Source organism: Solanum verrucosum, unplaced genomic scaffold (genome assembly GCF_900185275.1).
Source record: "Solanum verrucosum unplaced genomic scaffold, falcon-dt-bn FXZP01000079.1, whole genome shotgun sequence".
In the NCBI taxonomy this organism is placed as follows: Eukaryota; Viridiplantae; Streptophyta; class Magnoliopsida; order Solanales; family Solanaceae; genus Solanum; species Solanum verrucosum.
In genome coordinates this window covers 2540143-2548716 of record NW_026020368.1, presented here as the reverse complement: position 1 = coordinate 2548716, position 8574 = coordinate 2540143, and the positions used below count along the sequence as shown (strand labels likewise).

Below are 8574 nucleotides of genomic sequence, written 5' to 3'. Positions count from 1 at the left end.
TGATATAATAATATTTTGATTTTTAGTATAAATTTTTTTGTTAGCTGATTTATCAACTATATGATTTGCAAATTGTAAGTTTCGCATGATGCCCTAATCACCCTTTTGAACCCAACAGAACTTACCTAGTACTTAGTATGCCTTAGTATGTCTGGATGCAACCCATATTCTCTAGCGAAGACGAATGGAACGATTCCTTGTGGAAGAGCTGCCTGAATATTCGGTATAAAATTAAAATTTTATTTCCTATAGTTATCTTAATTTATTTAAACTTATAATATATGATAAAACTAGTTATTTCATAGGGGTAAATTTTGGTAATTATGTGACATACCTAAACTGAACATTGGCATCCCCACATTCCATCTGCTCAAAAAGTTAGGCAACTTTGTTAGTAAGTACTCTATGATTCAAGGAAAGTAAAAGACTTTTTTTTTTTTCCTTTTCTGAAGATAGTACTAAAGTTTAGTCCCTCTATTTGACTTCTGAACAGGTTGAACCATCATTTAAACTTTAACATCATTAAAATGACCCTTTATGGAGTACAATGCCAACAACCAGTAAAAAATTATATTAGTATATTATATTAACCAAAAGAATTAAATTACCTTCATTAAGTTTCAAAATTACATGGTAATATATTAAGAAATACTATGTTTCAATTTGTTCGTCTAGTTTTAATTTGACACAATATATAAATGTGGTAATATATATAAATGTGGGATTATTCTAACAAAATATAAACTTGTGGGTCAACTTTTGTATTTAAAAAATCTCAAATCATTATATGAAATTTCCAAATCATGATTTTTGGAGAATATGGTATTTCATCCATATAAATAGGATTTTCTTGTAAGCAATATTTGTCACTCATCAAATAACACTCTTTAGCATTAAACTTTGTATTAGTCATGATGCAGACTACAAGTTTCTCCCAATTCAACATTCCATCGATTGTACGGGAGTCACCTCCCCCTGCAACCACCATACACCGTCGCAAAACCACCTTATCACGGAGGTTATCTCCGGTCCTTGCGGTGGCTTCACCCGCAACTTCTCCATCACGCCACCAGGTCACTCACTCAATGTCACCAGAAAAATTGGAAATCTTTAAGTCATTAGAACCTTGGGTTTCCGAAAACGTCCTCTCACTCTGCAAGCCCGTAGAGAAATGTTGGCATCCCATGGAGTTTCTCCCTGACCCATCTCAAGGGCCCGAACAATTCGAAGAGGTTCGGGCCCTAAGGCAACGAGTTTTACGGCTTTCGGATGAGTACTTTGTTATGCTTGTGGGTAATATGCTAACTGAGGATGCTTTGCCTACTTATCAAACCGTGATTAATACGTGGGACGGAGTACGCGATGAAACTGGATCTAGCCCGTGTCCATGGGCAATATGTGTTAAGATCAGTGAAAGTGAAAGAGAAAAATTATATTGAATGAGTGTAATATGTTACAAGCTATCTATTTATACAGAAGGGAAAAGTACTGATCCTAACTAACTAACAGTGACTCACAATTTGTTAATTTATTCTAACTAACTTCTAACTAATCAACACCTGTACATTTAACTAATTGCTCAACATCCTCCCTCAAGCTAGAAGTATGGAAGACATTCTTCATTCCTAGCTTGGTAAGCAAATATGTGTGTTGTAGATGAGTGAGTCCCTTAATGAATAAATCTGCAGGCTGTTCTGTTGTCTTCAGATACATAGGCTGAACCATTCCCTGTTGTACCTTTTCCCTTATGAAATGACAGTCGATGTCTATGTGTTTGGTTCGTTCATGGAAAACTGGATTGGCTGCAATCTGTATGGCAGATTTGCTGTCACTATATATAGGCACCGGCAACTTTAGTTCCACCCATAACTCCTTAAAGAGACCAACCAGCCATATAATTTCTGCAACTGTTGAAGCCAAACTCCTATACTCAGATTCAGCTGAGCTTCTTGAAATTGTATCCTGCTTTTTTGACTTCCATGAGATCAAAGAACCTCCATATGTAACCATGTAACCAGTGATTGATTTCCTGTTGTTTGGACATGCAGCCCAATCTGCATCATAGTATGCAATTAACTGGTTAGTTGTATTGACTGTCATAAGTATTCCCATCCCTGGGGCTTGTTTGACATATCTTACTACCCTTATTGTTGCTTCCATATGAGATGTTTTAGGGTTATGCATGAATTGGCTTAGGAGCTGTACTGCAAAGGCTATGTCTGGTCTTGTTATTGTTAGGTAAAGCAACCTTCCTACCAATTTCTGATACACACTAGGATCATCCAGCACCCTATCATTTCCATTACCAATAGGAAATTGTAAGTCAAACTCTGTAGTTGTGAGCTTCTGATTCAGCTCAATAGGAGCTGCAACTGTCTTTGAGTTAGACAATCCCATGTCTGAGATTAGCTCAAGATAATATTTCCTTTGATGCATAAGGATCCCTGATTCATTTCTGGCAAATTCGATTCCCAAAAAATATCTCAATTCACCCAAGTCTTTAATCTTGAACCTGTCCTTGAGAATATCTTTTGTTTCCAATATCAACTTGTGATCATTCCCTGTAACAAGCAAGTCATCAACATATATCAACACCATTACTAAACTCGATCCTTTGTGCTTGGTGAATAATGAGTAGTCATAGTGACTCTGCTGAAACCAGAATCAATTAGAGCTGCAGTTAGTTTAATATTCCATTGTCTGCTAGCTTGTTTGTGCTTGAAGAAATGCATTGAACACATCCATCTGATGGATTTGCCAATGATGTGCAGCAGAGAAACTTATGACAACCCTGACAGTTCCTATTTTTACTACAGGTGAGAAAGTCTCTTGATAGTCTAGCCCTTCCTTTTGATTGTAACCCTTGGCTACCAGCCTAGCTTTGAACCTATCAACCTCATCATCAGCCTTATACTTTATTTTGTATACCTATTTACATCCTATGGCCCTCTTGTCCTCAAGCAACTCAACAATCTCCCATGTGTGATTATTTTCCAGTGCTTGTATCTCATCTTTCATAGCTTGAATCCATCTAGAATCCTGTAGGGCCTCAGTATATGAAAGTGGTTCCCTTTACTGAGAGAACTTGGTCACATAACTTCTATAAGCTGGTGAGATGCTTTGATAGTCTACTACATTAGCAATGGAGTGAGAGCAATCTCCAGAAGTGGTCTTCTTCTTTGTCAATATATAGTTTGTATGCCAGATAGGAGGCTTAGCAGGCATGTTGGATCTTCTGGTCACAACAATATGATTAGGAATAGACTGTACTAATGGAACTTATTTCTGATCCTGAGAATTAATTTGAGTAGGTGCAGGTTGTACTGAGGTTATCTGATTCTGAGAATAATCAACATGTGTGTGTGTTTCTATGGAGGGCTCAATAGTGATAAATGAATCATGGTCTGCAGTATCATCAGCCCCATACTGATCAGTTTGTACCGTATTCCTGAAGACAACACATGGTGTAAGGCCATCATCTGCCATACAAGCACTTTTCTGAGAATTCTCCATTATCTTGTTGTTCTTATTCAATACATTGAAGATCTGATTAAGTTGTGTTGGTGATGAGTTTTTAATCATTTTCAGTAATTGCTCTTGTGTGACTTGACCTCCTCCTTGTGATTGCTCCCTCATGGCTGTGTGTGCTTTCCATTCCATGTGATCCTGTATATGATCCTGCATATTTTGCATCTGTTTTTGTGTGTTGTACAATCTCCCATCACTGTATTGACTTTCCTCTTACCCTTGAAGTTATCAGGATATCCAATAAGCAAATAGCAATTGTCCTTCACATGACCAGTTGCATTACAATTATCACACTTCTTCAGTTTATTACAATCTGCTCTAACATGCCCTTTCATGTTGTAGAAATCACAATACAAGGAATGAAAATTCCTTCCAGGATATGACTGCCTGTTATTATTGAATTGTGGTGACCCAGTAGCTCTACCAGAGTACATATCTAAGGATTCCATTCCCTCATGAATAGAACCAGCAATTCCTTTTTGACTTTCATCCTGTATGATTAATGCATATGCTTGATTTACAATAGGAAGGCAGGACATCATCAGAATGTGACCTCTTGCCTGTGAATAACTGTCATTCAGCCCTATTAGAAATTGGAGCAATTTCTGATACTGCATTTGTTCAACATAATCCTTTGCTTTATGACAGTCACAACTAGGTGGAGGTAGAATCGAATCATACTTATCCTATAGACTCTTCAATTTAGTAAAATAAGCAGACACAATCAAAGTTCCTTCGGTGAGAGTGAAGATGTTTCTATGCAATTGGAAAAGCCTAGATCCATTGATTTTGTAAAATCGTTCCTTGAGATCAAGCCATACCTGATTTGCACTTGAAGAATAGAGAATATCACTGAGCAAGTCTTTACTCACGTTACAAGTAAGCCAGGTGATCACAATCGCATTGCAACGATCCCAGATTTTCTTCAAAGGTCCATCGAAATCACTTCGTAAAACAGAGCCATCAATGAATCCCAATTTGTTACGTCCAAGCAGAGCAATCTCCATTGCGCGACTCCATAATGTGTAATTCTCCATGCCTGTCAATTGAATTCCAACAGAGAGAGCTCCAGGTACATCAGATGAGCTTAAATGCAGTGGGTGATTGTGATCAATTGTCACAAAACCTCCATTGATTCCATTATCACGATCTGTGGAAGCTCTGTCAGTAGATGCTCCCGTCAATCCATCCTCATTCACCATTCTGAAATAATTCCGACAGAATCTCTCGATCTTGATAAATTCATAGAATCGCCTTCCCTGCTCTGATACCAAGTTAAGATCAGTGAAAGTGAAAGAGAAAAATTATATTGAATGAGTGAAATCTGTTACAAGCTATCTATTTATACAGAAGGGAAAAGTATTGATCCTAACTAACTAACAGTGACTCACAATTTGTTAATTTATTCTAACTAACTTCTAACTAATCAACACCTGTACATTTAACTAATTGCTCAACAATATGGACACGGGCATGGACAGCTGAGGAGAATCGACATGGCGATTTGCTACGGACCTATCTTTATCTTTCGGGGAGAGTGGATATGTTGATGGTTGAGAAGACCCTACAATACTTGATTGGAGCTGGAATAGTAAGGCTTCTTCTGAAAATCTTTATATATTCATCCTTCTTTTTTATTTAGTTAAATACTGTACAGTTTTTTTTTAAAAATACAATAACACCAGAGAGCTAAAAGATGCCATAAATAAGTTGAATATATATATATATGAAAGTTGAAACCACCAAATATATGATATTTCTTTGCACTGGACAAGTAAAAAAAAATGAAAAAAAGTATTGAATAGATAACCAAAATTAATAATATTGTTATAGTAAATGAAGCATGATAAATAAAGATATGCTAGATGAGAGTTACACATTGAATAAGCTTACGTTATTCATATTACTAGTATACGTGCCCACGCGTTGCGCGAATAATTTAAAATGTAATATTTTATAATTAAAAATAACTAATAAAATGTACAATGCACTTAATAATATATTTAATTTATTATAATAATAATAATATATAATAACAATAATAATAATAATAATAATAATACAAATCTTTACCTTGTGTATTTGAGCAATATTAAATTAATATTATTAGTACACAATCTAATTTATTATATATATATAGAGTTTATTCTTTTTATGTTGTTTGAATAAAAATAAATTATGTTAATAATTTATCAATTCTAACCTTCCATATGAACTATTTGATATCATAAGACTAAATAACATGTTGAAACATTTTATATATGTTTTATTCAAAATTAAAAGATTCAAAATATTATTTATTGTATTAGTTTGTGTAAAATATAATAGAAAATTGATATAAAGGTAAAAATAATCTTAATTAGTACAATCGCTATATTAGATTTAATCAATGTATGTAGAGGATATATTAAATTTTAATTTGAATATATCGTAAAACATATAGATATAAAGGAGAGGTTGTTTATTTGAATTTTATCCAATAAAAGCATATTATGTGTAATTATAGCTATCTTTGAATTCAAATTTAAAAAGCTAAAAATTGAAAATTAAAAACTTATCGTATATTTTAAAATTGCAATTTTCAACTTAATTTAATGTTGTCATATAATATTGTGAATAGTTTTAAATTTGCTAAATGACTTATAATAATGATATTGTTCAAGATAGAATTTAACGCTAGCTAGATATGGATAAATATTATTTATCTTAAATTCAAAAGTTAAATTTTATTTCTCATAAAATTATTTTCCAATTTTGAAATTTGATTGTCCTTTAAAAGTAATATTATGAAAACATAACTTAATGCCTTCTATGTTTATGATAGTGATAGAGATTATCATTTTATAATTTTTTCTATGACAATTCCTCATTTATCTTGTGTTAAGGTTGAAAACCTGCAAAAATAAATAAATAAATAAATAATAATAATAATAATAATAATAATAATAATAATAAACATAGAAGACATTAAGTTATGTTTATCATAACATTATACTTGGATTAATATTATTATTATTAGTTCTATTTTTTAGATTATAGGTTATATCTTATTAAAAATATATTTATTTTAAAAAGAAAATAAAAAAATCTGAAATAAAACTTAAAATATTAAATAATATTTAAATGATAAATTTTAAAAGAAACTTCCTTGGGTTTTTTTTTAAATAAATAATTTTAATTTAAAAGTTTTTCAATTTGGTTAGAAGTAGGAGTGTAATGGGAAGTTTTAAAACTCCCTATTTAGTTGGGTAAATATTATTTTTTTTCAAAATAAAAATTAAAACACCTTTTTTTTTCCATAGGTGGTTTTTTCTTTTTTAATAAATAAGTTTATTTTAAAAGTTTTTCAATTTGTTTAGAAGTGGGACTGTGGGAGTGTAATGGGAAGTTTTAAAACTTCCTATTTAGTTGGATAATTATTACTATTTTTTTTTCAAAATAAAGATTAAAACGACATATTTGGTTGGCTTTTTTTAAAAATAAAATAATATATTATAATTATTATAATTATTAGTATAGATTATTATTAATTATTAGTTCAATTTTTTTTTTATCAATAAAAGGTAGAACATAGAGATTATAAGTTGTATTTTTCTTAAAAATATTTATTTTAAAATGTTAATAAAATAAATTGATATAAAACTTCAAAATTAAATATATTATTTAAATGATGAATTTTAAATGAAACATCCATGCGTGGGTTTATAATATGAGTAATTAGATGTCATTTTTAAATGATAAAATTAAATTAATTTTTAAGTGTAATTAGATTTAATAATTTAAATTAAGTTATTTCAAAGGATAATACTTGATAGTTCCACAAAATTAGATAATGCTTGATAGTTCCATAAAATTAGGCTCAAAAACTAAATTTCAGATGCATAACTTCCGCGCGTTTTTTTATTTTTATTTTTTAGATTTTCAAAGTTTAATTTTTTTATTTTAAACTTGAAAACCACAAAAAATTAGCATTTCTATTTTGAAATTTAATTTAAATATTTCTGTTTTTTTTAAAAAAAAAAAATTAGGATTCGAAATTTTATGGTAGGATTCAAAATTTTATAATATATTATTTAGTGAAAATATTTACACTTTTTACAAATTGATTAAAAAAATTGTTCAGAAATAGCAAGGTAGTGGAGGTTTTAAAACTACCTATTTAAATTATAATTATCAACATAATTAATTTAAATTAAGAATAAAAATTGAAAAATTGAATGAATTGTTTTTAAATTCAAAATTCTAACGGAATATATAAATAGAAAATAAAGAAAAAAGAAGAGCAAAAAACTACGTTTTAGTATCTAAAAAAGAGGTGCTTTCAAGGATAAAGATAAGATTAGTTACTTATGTTTTAAAATTTAAATTTTAAATTAATTATTTAGACAATTTTGATAATATTTTATATAATTAGCATAATCAAAATTTTTAAATATTCGCTTATTTTTCTCCCTACACAACTCATCACCCACGTTTCCAAAATTATTTGTTTTAGACTTTCATTATATATAATATAAATATATAAAATAATAGATTGGAGAACAATAATTAAAAAGATGAGTAGATGTAATATTTAATATTTTTTAAATCCGAAAATTTAAGAATTTTTATGGTGCTAACATATTTAATTTTATATTCAATATTTAATTTTATATAAATATATTTTAATTCCTAAATCATTGCACTCTTATATGGGTACATGCAATATATTTTAAAAACCTAAATTAAAGCACCATTACTTGTACATGCAATTATCTACCAGATATTTTATCGTAATATAATTTACATAACAATAGGCTAAATTGATTTGTTTTTTAAAATTTATTTAAATGTAAACATAAATGTGTTATTCCTAAACTTTAGCAGAACATTATTGGGGTAGTTATATATGTATTTTTTTTAAACGTGAGAATATTTTTTTTTAAAAAAATGATACAATTATTTAATAGAGAAATTTGCACATGATCACTTCTTAACCTAATATATGAAAATGAGTAATAGGAAATGAATTTGCATTTACCATCACAATCGAAAAGAAAATCCAAT

General features: G+C 29.9%; 1 pseudogene; it reads left to right on the top strand.

The window, feature by feature from the left end:
* Positions 1 to 1275: 1275 nt before the first annotated feature.
* Positions 1276 to 8574, top strand: part of LOC125838278 (stearoyl-[acyl-carrier-protein] 9-desaturase 6, chloroplastic-like) — a 53264-nt pseudogene continuing 45965 nt past the window's right edge.